The sequence below is a fragment of the Molothrus aeneus genome, unplaced genomic scaffold (genome assembly GCF_037042795.1).
Source record: "Molothrus aeneus isolate 106 unplaced genomic scaffold, BPBGC_Maene_1.0 scaffold_44, whole genome shotgun sequence".
Lineage (NCBI taxonomy): Eukaryota > Metazoa > Chordata > Aves > Passeriformes > Icteridae > Molothrus > Molothrus aeneus.
The window spans coordinates 478864-496374 of record NW_027099111.1 but is presented as its reverse complement, the minus strand read 5'-3'; positions in this window follow the sequence as shown (position 1 = coordinate 496374).

Below are 17511 nucleotides of genomic sequence, written 5' to 3'. Positions count from 1 at the left end.
GCGGCTTCTTCGCACACAGAGCATTGGGCCGGTCGCGGTGAGCACCTAAGAGCGGCTTGTGCCGAACGAAGCCCGGGACCGGCACTTAGCTTCGGAGAGCTGCGTATCTGCGTCTTCTGCGTGTCTTGCCGCTCAACACTCAGCAAAAAGCTTTTCCAGCATATCTTGCAAAGAGAAACTCTGCCAGGAAAGAAAACATCCAAAATCTTGTTCTAAAGCTTGCACGGAGGTCTGCAAAGAGTTTTGCAAGAATGAAAGGTAGTTGTCCAAAACTCGTTCTTTTCCAATATAATAGCAATGGAAAAGGCAGGAGAGTGGTAAAGTACTGTTTTCTCTAAGTCTGAATGCTGCCCACACTGTGCCTGCGTGGTGCGGCTTGCATCTTCGCCTTTGAGAAGCTGCCGCTCGCCGATTCACCCGGAGGCGAAGAAGCGGCTTCTTCGCACACAGAGCATTGGGCCGGTCGCGGTGAGCACCTAAGAGCGGCTTCTGCCGAAAGAAGCCGTGGACCGGCACTTAGCTTCGGAGAGCTGCGTATCTGCGTCTTCTGCGTGTCTTGCCGCTCAACACTCAGCAAAAAGCTTTTCCAGCATATCTTGCAAAGAGAAACTCTGCCAGGAAAGAAAACATCCAAAATCTTGTTCTAAAGCTTGCACGGAGGTCTGCAAAGAGTTTTGCAAGAATGAAAGGAAGTTGTCCAAAACTCGTTCTTTTCCAATATAATAGCAATGGAAAAGGCAGGAGAGTGGTAAAGTTCTGTTTTCTCTAAGTCTGAATGCTGCCCACACTGTGCCTGCGTGGTGCGGCTTGCATCTTCGCCTTTGGCAAGCTGCCGCTCGCCGATTCTCCCGGAGGCGAAGAAGCGGCTTCTTTGTGCGCAACAATGTGCCGAGCGCCGGGAGCTCCTGAGAGCGGTTTGTGCCGAAAGATGCCCGGGTCGGCACTTAGCTTCGGAGAGCTGCGTATCTGCGTCTTCTGCGTGACTGGCCGCTAAACACTCGGCAAAAAGCTTTTCCAGCATATCTTGCAAAGAGAAACTCTGCCAGGAAAGAAAACATCCAAAATCTTGTTCTAAAGCTTGCACGGAGGTCTGCAAAGAGTTTTGCAAGAATGAAAGGTAGTTGTCCAAAACTCGTTCTTTTCCAATATAATAGCAATGGAAAAGGCAGGAGAGTGGTAAAGTACTGTTTTCTCTAAGTCTGAATGCTGCCCACACTGTGCCTGCGTGGTGCGGCTTGCATCTTCGCCTATGGGAAGCTGCCGCTCGCCGATTCTCCCGGAGGCGAAGAAACGGCTTCTTCGCACACAGAGCATTGGGCCGGTCGCGGTGAGCACCTAAGAGCGGCTTGTGCCGAACGAAGCCCGGGACCGGCACTTAGCTTCGGAGAGCTGCGTATCTGCGTCTTCTGCGTGTCTTGCCGCTCAACACTCAGCAAAAAGCTTTTCCAGCATATCTTGCAAAGAGAAACTCTGCCAGGAAAGAAAACATCCAAAATCTTGTTCTAAAGCTTGCACGGAGGTCTGCAAAGAGTTTTGCAAGAATGAAAGGTAGTTGTCCAAAACTCGTTCTTTTCCAATATAATAGCAATGGAAAAGGCAGGAGAGTGGTAAAGTACTGTTTTCTCTAAGTCTGAATGCTGCCCACACTGTGCCTGCGTGGTGCGGCTTGCATCTTCGCCTTTGGGAAGCTGCCGCTCGCCGATTCACCTGGAGGCGAAGAAGCGGCTTCTTCGCACACAGAGCATTGGGCCGGTCGCGGTGAGCACCTAAGAGCGGCTTCTGCCGAAAGAAGCCGTGGACCGGCACTTAGTTGCGGAGAGCTGCGTATCTGCGTCTTCTGCGTGTCTTGCCGCTCAACACTCAGCAAAAAGCTTTTCCAGCATATCTTGCAAAGAGAAACTCTGCCAGGAAAGAAAACATCCAAAATCTTGTTCTAAAGCTTGCACGGAGGTCTGCAAAGAGTTTTGCAAGAATGAAAGGTAGTTGTCCAAAACTCGTTCTTTTCCAATATAATAGCAATGGAAAAGGCAGGAGAGTGGTAAAGTACTGGTTTCTCTAAGTCTGAATGCTGCCCACACTGTGCCTGCGTGGTGCGGCTTGCATCTTCGCCTTTGGGAAGCTGCCGCTCGCCGATTCTCCCGGAGGCGAAGAAGCGGTTTCTTTGCGCACAACAATGTGCCGAGCGCAGGGAGCTCCTGAGAGCGGCTCCTACCGAAAGATGCCCGGGACCGGCACTTAGTTGCGGAGAGCTGCGTATCTGCGTCTTCTGCGTGTCTTGCCGCTCAACACTCAGCAAAAAGCTTTTCCAGCATATCTTGCAAAGAGAAACTCTGCCAGGAAAGAAAACATCCAAAATCTTGTTCTAAAGCTTGCACGGAGGTCTGCAAAGAGTTTTGCAAGAATGAAAGGTAGTTGTCCAAAACTCGTTCTTTTCCAATATAAGAGCAATGGAAAAGGCAGGAGAGTGGTAAAGTACTGTTTTCTCTAAGTCTGAATGCTGCCCACACTGTGCCTGCGTGGTGCGGCTTGCATCTTCGCCTTTGGGAAGCTGCCGCTCGCCGATTCTCCCGGAGGCGAAGAAGCGGCTTCTTCGCACACAGAGCATTGGGCCGGTCGCAGTGAGCACCTAAGAGCGGCTTGTGCCGAACGAAGCCAGGGACCGGCACTTAGCTTCGGAGAGCTGCGTATCTGCGTCTTCTGCGTGTCTTGCCGCTCAACACTCAGCAAAAATCTTTTCCAGGATATCTTGGAAAGAGAAACTCTGCCAGGAAAGAAAACATCCAAAATCTTGTTCTAAAGCTTGCACGGAGGTCTGCAAAGAGTTTTGCAAGAATGAAAGGTAGTTGTCCAAAACTCGTTCTTTTCCAATATAATAGCAATGGAAAAGGCAGGAGAGTGGTAAAGTACTGGTTTCTCTAAGTCTGAATGCTGCCCACACTGTGCCTGCGTGGTGCGGCTTGCATCTTCACCTTTGGGAAGCTGCCGCTCGCCGATTCTCCCGGAGGCGAAGAAGCGGCTTCTTTGCGCACAACAATGTGCCGAGCGCAGGGAGCTCCTGAGAGCGGTTTGTGCCGAAAGATGCCCGGGTCGGCACTTAGCTTCGGAGAGCTGCGTATCTGCGTCTTCTGCGTGTCTTGCCGCTCAACACTCAGCAAAAAGCTTTTCCAGCATATCTTGCAAAGAGAAACTCTGCCAGGAAAGAAAACATCCAAAATCTTGTTCTAAAGCTTGCACGGAGGTCTGCAAAGAGTTTTGCATGAATGAAAGGTAGTTGTCCAAAACTCGTTCTTTTCCAATATAATAACAATGGAAAAGGCAGGAGAGTGGTAAAGTACTGTTTTCTCTATGTCTGAATGCTGCCCACACTGTGCCTGCGTGGTGCGGCTTGCATCTTCGCCTTTGGGAAGCAGCCGCTCGCCGATTCTCCCGGAGGCGAAGAAACGGCTTCTTCGCACACAGAGCATTGGGCCGGTCGCGGTGAGCACCTAAGAGCGGCTTGTGCCGAACGAAGCCCGGGACCGGCACTTAGCTTCGGAGAGCTGCGTATCTGCGTCTTCTGCGTGTCTTGCCGCTCAACACTCAGCAAAAAGCTTTTCCAGCATATCTTGCAAAGAGAAACTCTGCCAGGAAAGAAAACATCCAAAATCTTGTTCTAAAGCTTGCACGGAGGTCTGCAAAGAGTTTTGCAAGAATGAAAGGTAGTTGTCCAAAACTCGTTCTTTTCCAATATAATAGCAATGGAAAAGGCAGGAGAGTGGTAAAGTACTGGTTTCTCTAAGTCTGAATGCTGCCCACACTGTGCCTGCGTGGTGCGGCTTGCATCTTCGCCTTTGGGAAGCTGCCGCTCGCCGATTCTCCCGGAGGCGAAGAAGCGGTTTCTTTGCGCACAACAATGTGCCGAGCGCAGGGAGCTCCTGAGAGCGGCTTCTACCGAAAGATGCCCGGGACCGGCACTTAGTTGCGGAGAGCTGCGTATCTGCGTCTTCTGCGTGTCTTGCCGCTCAACACTCAGCAAAAAGCTTATCCAGCATATCTTGCAAAGAGAAACTCTGCCAGGAAAGAAAACATCCAAAATCTTGTTCTAAAGCTTGCACGGAGGTCTGCAAAGAGTTTTGCAAGAATGAAAGGTAGTTGTCCAAAACTCGTTCTTTTCCAATATAATAGCAATGGAAAAGGCAGGAGAGTGGTAAAGTACTGTTTTCTCTAAGTCTGAATGCTGCCCACACTGTGCCTGCGTGGTGCGGCTTGCATCTTCGCCTTTGGGAAGCTGCCGCTCGCCGATTCACCCGGAGGCGAAGAAGCGGCTTCTTCGCACACAGAGCATTGGGCCGGTCGCGGTGAGCACCTAAGAGTGGCTTCTGCCGAAAGAAGCCGTGGACCGGCACTTAGTTGCGGAGAGCTGCGTATCTGCGTCTTCTGCGTGTCTTGCCGCTCAACACTCGGCAAAAAGCTTTTCCAGCATGTCTTCGAAAGAGAAACTATGCCAGGAAAGAAAACATCCAAAATCTTGTTCTAAAGCTTGCACGGAGGTCTGCAAAGAGTTTTGCAAGAATGAAAGGTAGTTGTCCAAAACTCGTTCTTTTCCAATATAATAGCAATGGAAAAGGCAGGAGAGTGGTAAAGTACTGTTTTCTCTAAGTCTGAATGCTGCCCACACTGTGCCTGCATGGTGCGGCTTGCATCTTCGCCTTTGGGAAGCTGCCGCTCGCCGATTCTCCCGGAGGCGAAGAAGCGGCTTCTTCGCACACAGAGCATTGGGCCGGTCGCGGTGAGCACCTAAGAGCGGCTTGTGCCGAACGAAGCCCGGGACCGGCACTTAGCTTCGGAGAGCTGCGTATCTGCGTCTTCTGCGTGTCTTGCCGCTCAACACTCAGCAAAAAGCTTTTCCAGCATATCTTGCAAAGAGAAACTCTGCCAGGAAAGAAAACATCCAAAATCTTGTTCTAAAGCTTGCACGGAGGTCTGCAAAGAGTTTTGCAAGAATGAAAGGTAGTTGTCCAAAACTCGTTCTTTTCCAATATAATAACAATGGAAAAGGCAGGAGAGTGGTAAAGTACTGGTTTCTCTAAGTCTGAATGCTGCCCACACTGTGCCTGCGTGGTGCGGCTTGCATCTTCGCCTTTGGGAAGCTGCCGCTCGCCGATTCTCCCGGAGGCGAAGAAGCGGCTTCTTCGCACACAGAGCATTGGGCCGGTCGCGGTGAGCACCTAAGAGCGGCTTCTGCCGAAAGAAGCCGTGGACCGGCACTTAGCTTCGGAGAGCTGCGTATCTGCGTCTTCTGCGTGTCTTGCCACTCAACACTCAGCAAAAAGCTTTTCCAGCATATCTTGCAAAGAGAAACTCTGCCAGGAAAGAAAACATCCAAAATCTTGTTCTAAAGCTTGCACGGAGGTCTGCAAAGAGTTTTGCAAGAATGAAAGGTAGTTGTCCAAAACTCGTTCTTTTCCAATATAATAGCAATGGAAAAGGCAGGAGAGTGGTAAAGTACTGTTTTCTCTAAGTCTGAATGCTGCCCACACTGTGCCTGCGTGGTGCGGCTTGCATCTTCGCCTTTGGGAAGCTGCCGCTCGCCGATTCACCTGGAGGCGAAGAAGCGGCTTCTTCGCACACAGAGCATTGGGCCGGTCGCGGTGAGCACCTAAGAGCGGCTTCTGCCGAAAGAAGCCGTGGACCGGCACTTAGTTGCGGAGAGCTGCGTATCTGCGTCTTCTGCGTGTCTTGCCGCTCAACACTCGGCAAAAAGCTTTTCCAGCATATCTTGGAAAGAGAAACTCTGCCAGGAAAGAAAACATCCAAAATCTTGTTCTAAAGCTTGCACGGAGGTCTGCAAAGAGTTTTGCAAGAATGAAAGGTAGTTGTCCAAAACTCCTTCTTTTCCAATATAATAGCAATGGAAAAGGCAGGAGAGTGGTAAAGTACTGGTTTCTCTAAGTCTGAATGCTGCCCACACTGTGCCTGCGTGGTGCGGCTTGCATCTTCGCCTTTGGGAAGCTGCCGCTCGCCGATTCTCCCGGAGGCGAAGAAGCGGCTTCTTCGCACACAGAGCATTGGGCCGGTCGCGGTGAGCACCTAAGAGGGGCTTCTGCCGAAAGAAGCCGTGGACCGGCACTTAGCTTCGGAGAGCTGCGTATCTGCGTCTTCTGCGTTTCTTGCCGCTCAACACTCAGCAAAAAGCTTTTCCAGCATATCTTGCAAAGAGAAACTCTGCCAGGAAAGAAAACATCCAAAATCTTGTTCTAAAGCTTGCACGGAGGTCTGCAAAGAGTTTTGCAAGAATGAAAGGTAGTTGTCCAAAACTCGTTCTTTTCCAATATAATAGCAATGGAAAAGGCAGGAGAGTGGTAAAGTACTGTTTTCTCTAAGTCTGAATGCTGCCCACACGGTGCCTGCGTGGTGCGGCTTGCATCTTCGCCTTTGGGAAGCTGCCGCTCGCCGATTCTCCCGGAGGCGAAGAAGCGGCTTCTTTGCGCTCAACAATGTGCCGAGCGCAGGGAGCTACTGAGAGCGGCTTCTACCGAAAGATGCCCGGGACCGGCACTTAGTTGCGGAGAGCTGCGTATCTGCGTCTTCTGCGTGTCTTGCCGCTCAACACTCAGCAAAAAGCTTTTCCAGCATATCTTGCAAAGAGAAACTCTGCCAGGAAAGAAAACATCCAAAATCTTGTTCTAAAGCTTGCACGGAGGTCTGCAAAGAGTTTTGCAAGAATGAAAGGTAGTTGTCCAAAACTCGTTCTTTTCCAATATAATAGCAATGGAAAAGGCAGGAGAGTGGTAAAGTACTGTTTTCTCTAAGTCTGAATGCTGCCCACACTGTGCCTGCGTGGTGCGGCTTGCATCTTCGCCTTTGGGAAGCTGCCGCTCGCCGATTCACCTGGAGGCGAAGAAGCGGCTTCTTCGCACACAGAGCATTGGGCCGGTCGCGGTGAGCACCTAAGAGCGGCTTCTGCCGAAAGAAGCCGTGGACCGGCACTTAGTTGCGGAGAGCTGCGTATCTGCGTCTTCTGCGTGTCTTGCCGCTCAACACTCGGCAAAAAGCTTTTCCAGCATATCTTGGAAAGAGAAACTCTGCCAGGAAAGAAAACATCCAAAATCTTGTTCTAAAGCTTGCACGGAGGTCTGCAAAGAGTTTTGCAAGAATGAAAGGTAGTTGTCCAAAACTCGTTCTTTTCCAATATAATAGCAATGGAAAAGGCAGGAGAGTGGTAAAGTACTGTTTTCTCTAAGTCTGAATGCTTCCCACACTGTGCCTGCATGGTGCGGCTTGCATCTTCGCCTTTGGCAAGCTGCCGCTCGCCGATTCTCCCGGAGGCAAAGAAGCGGCTTCTTCGCACACAGAGCATTGGGCCGGTCGCGGTGAGCACCTAAGGGCGGCTTGTGCCGAACGATGCCCGGGACCGGCACTTAGCTTCGGAGAGCTGCGTATCTGCGTCTTCTGCGTGTCTTGCCGCTCAACACTCACAAAAAGCTTTTCCAGCATATCTTGCAAAGAGAAACTCTGCCAGGAAAGAAAACATCCAAAATCTTGTTCTAAAGCTTGCACGGAGGTCTGCAAAGAGTTTTGCAAGAATGAAAGGTAGTTGTCCAAAACTCGTTCTTTTCCAATATAATAGCAATGGAAAAGGCAGGAGAGTGGTAAAGTACTGGTTTCTCTAAGTCTGAATGCTGCCCACACTGTGCCTGCGTGGTGCGGCTTGCATCTTCGCCTATGGGAAGCTGCCGCTCGCCGATTCTCCCGGAGGCGAAGAAGCGGCTTCTTCGCACACAGAGCATTGGGCCGGTCGCGGTGAGCACCTAAGAGCGGCTTCTGCCGAAAGAAGCCGTGGACCGGCACTTAGCTTCGGAGAGCTGCGTATCTGCGTCTTCTGCGTGTCTTGCCGCTCAACACTCAGCAAAAAGCTTTTCCAGGATATCTTGGAAAGAGAAACTCTGCCAGGAAAGAAAACATCCAAAATCTTGTTCTAAAGCTTGCACGGAGGTCTGCAAAGAGTTTTGCAAGAATGAAAGGTAGTTGTCCAAAACTCGTTCTTTTCCAATATAATAGCAATGGAAAAGGCAGGAGAGTGGTAAAGTACTGGTTTCTCTAAGTCTGAATGCTGCCCACACTGTGCCTGCGTGGTGCGGCTTGCATCTTCGCCTTTGGGAAGCTGCCGCTCGCCGATTCTCCCGGAGGCGAAGAAGCGGCTTCTTTGCGCACAACAATGTGCCGAGCGCAGGGAGCTCCTGAGAGCGGTTTGTGCCGAAAGATGCCCGGGTCGGCACTTAGCTTCGGAGAGCTGCGTATCTGCGTCTTCTGCGTGTCTTGCCGCTCAACACTCAGCAAAAAGCTTTTCCAGCATATCTTGCAAAGAGAAACTCTGCCAGGAAAGAAAACATCCAAAATCTTGTTCTAAAGCTTGCACGGAGGTCTGCAATGAGTTTTGCAAGAATGAAAGGTAGTTGTCCAAAACTCGTTCTTTTCCAATATAATAGCAATGGAAAAGGCAGGAGAGTGGTAAAGTGCTGGTTTCTCTAAGTCTGAATGCTGCCCACACTGTGCCTGCGTGGTGCGGCTTGCATCTTCGCCTTTGGGAAGCAGCCGCTCGCCGATTCTCCCGTAGGCGAAGAAACGGCTTCTTCGCACACAGAGCATTGGGCCGGTCGCGGTGAGCACCTAAGAGCGGCTTGTGCCGAACGAAGCCCGGGACCGGCACTTAGCTTCGGAGAGCTGCGTATCTGCGTCTTCTGCGTGTCTTGCCGCTCAACACTCAGCAAAAAGCTTTTCCAGCATATCTTGCAAAGAGAAACTCTGCCAGGAAAGAAAACATCCAAAATCTTGTTCTAAAGCTTGCACGGAGGTCTGCAAAGAGTTTTGCAAGAATGAAAGGTAGTTGTCCAAAACTCGTTCTTTTCCAATATAATAGCAATGGAAAAGGCAGGAGAGTGGTAAAGTACTGGTTTCTCTAAGTCTGAATGCTGCCCACACTGTGCCTGCGTGGTGCGGCTTGCATCTTCGCCTTTGGGAAGCTGCCGCTCGCCGATTCACCTGGAGGCGAAGAAGCGGCTTCTTCGCACACAGAGCATTGGGCCGGTCGCGGTGAGCACCTAAGAGCGGCTTCTGCCGAAAGAAGCCGTGGACCGGCACTTAGTTGCGGAGAGCTGCGTATCTGCGTCTTCTGCGTGTCTTGCCGCTCAACACTCGGCAAAAATCTTTTCCAGCATGTCTTCGAAAGAGAAACTCTGCCAGGAAAGAAAACATCCAAAATCTTGTTCTAAAGCTTGCACGGAGGTCTGCAAAGAGTTTTGCAAGAATGAAAGGTAGTTGTCCAAAACTCGTTCTTTTCCAATATAATAGCAATGGAAAAGGCAGGAGAGTGGTAAAGTACTGTTTTCTCTAAGTCTGAATGCTGCCCACACTGTGCCTGCATGGTGCGGCTTGCATCTTCGCCTTTGGGAAGCTGCCGCTCGCCGATTCTCCCGGAGGCGAAGAAGCGGCTTCTTCGCACACAGAGCATTGGGCCGGTCGCGGTGAGCACCTAAGAGCGGCTTGTGCCGAACGAAGCCCGGGACCGGCACTTAGCTTCGGAGAGCTGCGTATCTGCGTCTTCTGCGTGTCTTGCCGCTCAACACTCAGCAAAAAGCTTTTCCAGCATATCTTGCAAAGAGAAACTCTGCCAGGAAAGAAAACATCCAAAATCTTGTTCTAAAGCTTGCACGGAGGTCTGCAAAGAGTTTTGCAAGAATGAAAGGTAGTTGTCCAAAACTCGTTCTTTTCCAATATAATAGCAATGGAAAAGGCAGGAGAGTGGTAAAGTACTGTTTTCTCTAAGTCTGAATGCTGCCCACACTGTGCCTGCGTGGTGCGGCTTGCATCTTCGCCTTTGGGAAGCTGCCGCTCGCCGATTCACCCGGAGGCGAAGAAGCGGCTTCTTCGCACACAGAGCATTGGGCCGGTCGCGGTGAGCACCTAAGAGCGGCTTCTGCCGAAAGAAGCCGTGGACCGGCACTTAGCTTCGGAGAGCTGCGTATCTGCGTCTTCTGCGTGTCTTGCCGCTCAACACTCAGCAAAAAGCTTTTCCAGCATATCTTGCAAAGAGAAACTCTGCCAGGAAAGAAAACATCCAAAATCTTGTTCTAAAGCTTGCACGGAAGTCTGCAAAGAGTTTTGCAAGAATGAAAGGTAGTTGTCCAAAACTCCTTCTTTTCCAATATAATAGCAATGGAAAAGGCAGGAGAGTGGTAAAGTACTGGTTTCTCTAAGTCTGAATGCTGCCCACACTGTGCCTGCGTGGTGCGGCTTGCATCTTTGCCTTTGGGAAGCTGCCGCTCGCCGATTCTCCCGGAGGCGAAGAAGCGGCTTCTTCGCACACAGAGCATTGGGCCGGTCGCGGTGAGCACCTAAGAGCGGCTTGTGCCGAACGAAGCCCGGGTCCGGCACTTAGCTTCGGAGAGCTGCGTATCTGCGTCTTCTGCGTGTCTTGCCGCTCAACACTCGGCAAAAAGGAGCTTGAATTCACCTTCTTGGAAAGTTTTAAAATGCACATGAAGTTTAGGAGAGGAGCTAAGCCATGGTAACTTTTGTTGAGTATGTCTGCGTAGACAGAGTTTCCATCACCGCAGAAGGAAAGAATGTCATTTAACCCACATAATCATCTCTAGCTGCTAAGCTGCGCTTACTGCAGATTATCCGCAACATATTTTACAGGGTGAGCTTTTATGTGTAATCCCTGAGTAACATTCCAGAGAGAAGTGTTTTGGAGGGGGGGAAAGCCCAACTCTTAACTTTTTCAAATAATGGTTTCATTTGAAAGTCAAAAAAGATGTAAAACCTTTCTTTCCTAGACGTATTACCAGCACAAACTGTACCAGAATTTACGACGCTTTTATTATGGCAGCATAACTCTACCGTGGACGCTCTGGCTCTGGACTATTCTTTAAGAAACAAAGTCCCCGAGAGAAATAAAACAAAATTAGCCAAAAATATTGGGCTGGATGATTTCAAAGGCTATGTACTAAAGGCCAAACACTTGTAATAATAGTAATGAGTGGACTAAAAGTTAAAGCATTACTCAGTTCAAAGATATCTTGTTCTCACAGAAGACTGTAAAAAAACTCTATTTTTCTGGGTCTGTTTTGTGCATTTAGATGTACCTTCTACTCCTTTCCACTGTATGCGAATGTTTATGACAAGGTTGGAGGACCTCATGTAACCTTCTATAAGTAAAGAAAGAGAAGCCAGTAAAGAAAGGCAAAATTGTTAATGGCAGGTGGAAAGAGGGAGGCCAAGAATAGAAAACAAAAGAACAATAATAATTAAACGCCCTCCCTGTCTTCTGTGAAAAGTAAAGGCACAGACAAGAAAGAACAACTGCAAAATTCTCACGAGAAAAACGCACTTTATCTGGCTCAAGTATTTTGTGCTACATTTCTTGCTGTTTTCTCATGCCAAACATCTTAACCATTGAAGGTGTCCCTTTTCTCTTTCTGGAATACAGCTAGGAAGATGGCTGTGTCATTGCTGTCAAGCTGTTATTCTCAGAGGTGTCCAGTTGAAAGTCCTAGATGAACTGATTTGCTCTGTCTCTTTAATATGGCATGACTTAACCACTTCCAGTTTCAGCAGCTGGACTTGCCCAGCCCTACAATTCTTTAATCTTTGAATGGTTATATAAGCTCCTTGGCAACTGGCATTTGTAAGTCCATGAAACTGTGCAGAATTTGCACTATGAGATGATGCCAAATGAGTCATGGCAGTAGATTAACTAGGACATGCAAAGCAGAGAGGAGGGAATGAGAGCACAAGAAGAGGGTACAATCTCCTTTTTTTCTGCAACAGGGCTAACACCGTAGAAATCAAAAGGAACACAAATCCTCCTAGGGGCAGTTCTTGCAAAAAACAAAGACTTCTTTTTGTGTTCACAGATCACAGCAAAATGCGGATGACAAAACCAGGCCATTAAGTCACATACAGTATGAAGCAGTATGAAAGAGGAAAGCAGCTGAGAGCGTCAACCCTGCTGAGTAGTCTCAGTATTCTTCTCGACATTAGCAGAAATTTGAAATGAGGCTCTGAAAATTACAAAGGAGGCAGAAGAAAAGGGAGCAATGACTCCTCTGGCATAGTGTTTCCTAACAGGGATCTTCAAAATGTAAAGATTGTATCATCCTTTCAACTGAAGGAAGGTATTAAAATAAATAATAAAACAACAGGAAGGAAATGGCATCACATGCTAGAAAGACTGGGCAGTGTACTTCTAGACAGAAAGGCCACTGATGGAAAACCGACTAAACTGGCACCAATGCAGCAGCATTGTATTAAAGCCCAAAAATACCCACCGCTTCACTCTTTGCCATTCCGTTCATATGGACATGGCAGCTCTGCAACATTCCTACTGATCATCTCCTTGGCAAACTGGGAGTGAGGGTCCCTAGTGATGCAGAGTCCCCAGGCAGGTGCAGAGGAGAGCTGCTTTTTTGCAAAAACCAGGCTTTTGAAGCATTCAGGCCTTTATCAGTTCCATAGCTTTAAGCCATAACAAAATTCATTCAACCAACCATCATACACCACGCTGTGAACACGTGACCATTCTAGAACTTGTTGATCTACCTCTGATTCAGCGGCCTCACCTTCCCATAGTCCTTTTCTGCTTAGCCAAAGTATCGGGCCTCAGCCCAAGGCCTTCCTTTTGTAAGCTTCTACCTATATGCAGCAGCAAACCACTACTTTTTTCCGTGCCAAGAGTTTAAGTAGATGATTTGCATCTGCCCTTCCGGTGAAACATAATGGGGAGAGAAAATCCTGTTGGAAATGTTCAGTCCTTCAGTTTTCTAGACAGGCCAAATCAAAAGAAAAGCAAGCTATAGGATTGTGTAGTTGCTCTTACAAAGCACCTGCTGCCCTCTGACAATGAACTAGCAGAAAACCAGCAAAAATAAGACTTGAGGCAAACAACCCTTTGAAGGGAATTATGACATGATAAAGAAAGACAACACATTTCCAGCTTGTCGAGATACTTGAAATGTCAGCAAAGGCTTGAGGGCAAAGGCTGAACGAATGGGGAAAGGTTACAAGAATCCCAAGAAAAACATGACCATGGATTAAAAGAATCCCAAGAGGTCAACTGACCTGTTGAAGTTTTCAGGAAATCAGTGGCTGCTGATTTAGATAGGCCATTCCAGTTAATTTACCCGCGCACCTTCCACTCCTTTTTCACCTGTCACCATCACAGGGTGAATTGTGACCATGGAATCACAATTCTTTGGATTCTGTTCTTAGCTTTAGGAGACAACTACAGCAGCTGAAGTAGCTGTTACTGATGTGATACCCAGGAACACAGAGTTGACATATTTCATTCATGTCCAATCACAACTGGCAATACTAAGAGGATAGGATTGGCCTCTTTTCATGATGCTTTTCTTATTTTACAGCCTGCTATGATTCTGCTGAAACTTTTTCATTAGTTTCTCTCTAAAAAGGAGAAAGTCCAATGTCCCTCCCTACTGGTGCAGGTTTACCATTCGGTTTGTCGAGTCTAAAAATGGAATTGGAACTAGCAGGAATTACTGTGTTTAAAGCGTCCCGTCTGTTCAGACAATCTCAGGTCGATAAAAGCCTAGATGTTATTGGCTAAATACTGTTTCCCCCAAGAGCGGATGCACGCAATTTAATCCAACTTTTTATAACAAACTCCAATAATACAGAATCCAGTCATACGAAAGAGTCACAAAGAAGCAGGAAGAATTATCGGACCATTTAGGGTAGCAAACTTCTCACCTTCTTTTGGAGTGAGCATAATCTGCTAGCTGAAGTAACAAACTTGAGGACAGAAATCGCCCTACTATTGAGAAGTTGTTGACAAGAGAACCACCTAAGCTGTGTGACTTTCCCTTTTCTATTCATTGGTCAAGCCTAGTAGCCTAAAATTTACAGGCTCAATCAAAGACAAATGCAATCTAGTCAGAGGTCTATGAAAAGTCCAAAACTAATCAGAATTCTTCTTAGACAGTGGAAATGGAAGCAGAGCTACCAATTTCCTTGCAACATATCCCTAAAACTCATTCCTTTCTAGTCATAACTAATGTATAGCCACCAGTACAATCAGGAAAAGATGAAACTTACAGATGTCAGCGAGGGAAGGATTTGAAAGAACTCTTCCCATTATTCATTGTCTAGACAGCAACTATCATTAAAATCAGAGCCCTTTTAGTAGGGCTTTCCTTGTGGGAAATTCAGGACTCCAGGACAACGGAGCAAGAGGATTAAGCAGAAGCCGTTGATTGTTGACATGATGCACTTACACATTCTAAATCTCTGCACACGCTAGGCCCGCATTTTTATCTTGGTGCCTTTGTTATGTCCATGCATTCTGTGTGCACCTCTCAGAAGATACGTTTGGTTACAGTCCAGGCGCTTTGCTGCCCCCCGTTATCGAGTTCTTGTAGTCTTGGAATTTGGTTTCTCAGCTTCTCTTTCTTATTTTAGCACGGCTTATGTCTTAGTAACCTTGATGAATTCCAGAGGGCTCTGAGAAAATTCTGATAAGAACATATTCCAGCTGCATGGCTGGTGCACCCTTTAGTCTAAGAGGTTCAGATACATTGCTACAATTTCCCCCTTCTTCGTCTTGCACCAGCTAAACCCTTTCCCACCTTATTTTCTTCCAAGACGCTCACCAGTTTCATGATGCATGGAATAACAAGAAGCAATATAATAATGACTACTAGTAACAACAAAGTCCCCTTTACAAGATCTTTCAACCATCGACTTGTTTCCCATCTCTCAAACCATTCAGGCGTAACCCTCTCATTCCCAATCAATTTCTTCATGTTATCTTGTCCTTGTTTGAGTTTCCAGTGAATGACTGCAGAATGGTTAGAGAGGTTCAAAAAACACATTCCTTCAAAATCCTCACACTCTTGCCCATGTGCTAACAAGAAAGCTAGAGCAGCATTATTTTGCAGTGTGCAATGACTAATGGTATCTACACCAGTGAGAACCTGATTTAAAATCGCTGATCTTGAGTTGTTTGACCACCCAGCATCGCAACTTATTAAGCAAACTCAAAGCTTGACCAACAGCGACGCCTGCTGTCAGGAGTGGCGCAATTAATCGAGAGGAGCGCCCAAACCTGTACACAATTGAGGCAAAGGCGTTTTAAGCCTAGGCTTTTTCTTTCAGTTCCCGGGAGGCGAAGAAGCGACTTCTTCGCTCACAATGCATTGTGCCGGCGGCGGTACGGTCCGGTGAGGCGCTTGTGCCGAAAGACGCCCGGGACACAATGCCGGTGGTCTTAATACTTGTTTGTCGCGTTTCGGAAGCTGCTGCTAGCCGAGTCCCCCGGAGGCGAAAAAGCGGCTTCTTCGCACACAGAGCATTGGGCCGGTCGTGGTGAGCACCTAAGAGCGGCTTCTGCCGAAAGAAGCCCGGGACCGGCACTTAGCTTTGGAGAGCTGCGTATCTGCGTCTTCTGCGTGTCTTGCCGCTCAACACTCAGCAAAAAGCTTTTCCAGCATATCTTGCAAAGAGAAACTCTGCCAGGAAAGAAAACATCCAAAATCTTGTTCTAAAGCTTGCACGGAGGTCTGCAAAGAGTTTTGCAAGAATGAAAGGTAGTTGTCCAAAACTCGTTCTTTTCCAATATAATAGCAATGGAAAAGGCAGGAGAGTGGTAAAGTACTGTTTTCTCTAAGTCTGAATGCTGCCCACACTGTGCCTGCGTGGTGCGGCTTGCATCTTCGCCTTTGGGAAGCTGCCGCTCGCCGATTCTCCCGGAGGCGAAGAAGCGTCTTCTTCGCACACAGAGCATTGGGCCGGTCGCGGTGAGCACCTAAGAGCGGCTTCTGCCGAAAGAAGCCCGGGACCGGCACTTAGCTTTGGAGAGCTGCGTATCTGCGTCTTCTGCGTGTCTTGCCGCTCAACACTCAGCAAAAAGCTTTTCCAGCATATCTTGCAAAGAGAAACTCTGCCAGGAAAGAAAACATCCAAAATCTTGTTCTAAAGCTTGCACGGAGGTCTGCAAAGAGTTTTGCAAGAATGAAAGGTAGTTGTCCAAAACTCGTTCTTTTCCAATATAAGAGCAATGGAAAAGGCAGGAGAGTGGTAAAGTACTGTTTTCTCTAAGTCTGAATGCTGCCCACACTGTGCCTGCATGGTGCGGCTTGCATCTTCGCCTTTGGGAAGCTGCCGCTCGCCGATTCTCCCGGAGGCGAAGAAGCGGCTTCTTTGCGCACAACAATGTGCCGAGCGCAGGGAGCTCCTGAGAGCGGTTTCTGCCAAAAGATGCCCGGGACCGGCACTTAGCTTCGGAGAGCTGCGTATCAGAGTCTTCTGCGTGTCTTGCCGCTCAACACTCGGCAAAAAGCTTTTCCAGCATATCTTGCAAAGGGAAACTCTGCCAGGAAAGAAAACATCCAAAATCTTGTTCTAAAGCTTGCACGGAGGTCTGCAAAGAGTTTTGCAAGAATGAAAGGTAGTTGTCCAAAACTCCTTCTTTTCCAATATAATAGCAATGGAAAAGGCAGGAGAGTGGTAAAGTACTGTTTTCTCTAAATCTGAATGCTGCCCACACTGTGCCTGCGTGGTGCGGCTTGCATCTTCGCCTTTGGGAAGCTGCCGCTCGCCGATTCTCCCGGAGGCGAAGAAGCGGCTTCTTTGCACACAGAGCATTGGGCCGGTCGCGGTGAGCACCTAAGAGCGGCTTCTGCCGAAAGAAGCCCGGGACCGGCACTTAGCTTCGGAGAGCTGCGTATCTGCGTCTTCTGCGTGTCTTGCCGCTCTACACTCAGCAAAAAGCTTTTCCAGCATATCTTGCAAAGAGAAACTCTGCCAGGAAAGAAAACATCCAAAATCTTGATCTAAAACTTGCACGGAGGTCTGCAAAGTGTTTTGCAAGAATGAAAGGTAGTTGTCCAAAACTCGTTCTTTTCCAATATAATAGCAATGGAAAAGGCAGGAGAGTGGTAAAGTACTGTTTTCTCTAAGTCTGAATGCTGCCCACACTCTGCCTGTGTGGTGCGGCTTGCATCTTCGCCTTTGGGAAGCTGCCGCTCGCCGATTCTCCCGGAGGCGAAGAAGCGTCTTCTTCGCACACAGAGCATTGGGCCGGTCGCGGTGAGCACCTACGAGCGGCTTCTGCCGAAAGAAGCCCGGGACCGGCACTTAGTTGCGGAGAGCTGCGTATCTGCGTCTTCTGCGTGTCTTGCCGCTCAACACTCAGCAAAAAGCTTTTCCAGCATATCTTGCAAAGAGAAACTCTGCCAGGAAAGAAAACATCCAAAATCTTGTTCTAAAACTTGCACGGAGGTCTGCAAAGAGTTTTGCTAGAATGAAAGGTAGTTGTCCAAAACTCGTTCTTTTCCAATATAATAGCAATGGAAAAGGCAGGAGAGTGGTAAAGTACTGGTTTCTCTAAGTCTGAATGCTGCCCACACTGTGCCTGCGTGGTGCGGCTTGCATCTTCGCCTTTGGGAAGCTGCCGCTCGCCGATTCTCCCGGAGGCGAAGAAGCGGCTTCATTGCACACAGAGCATTGGGCCGG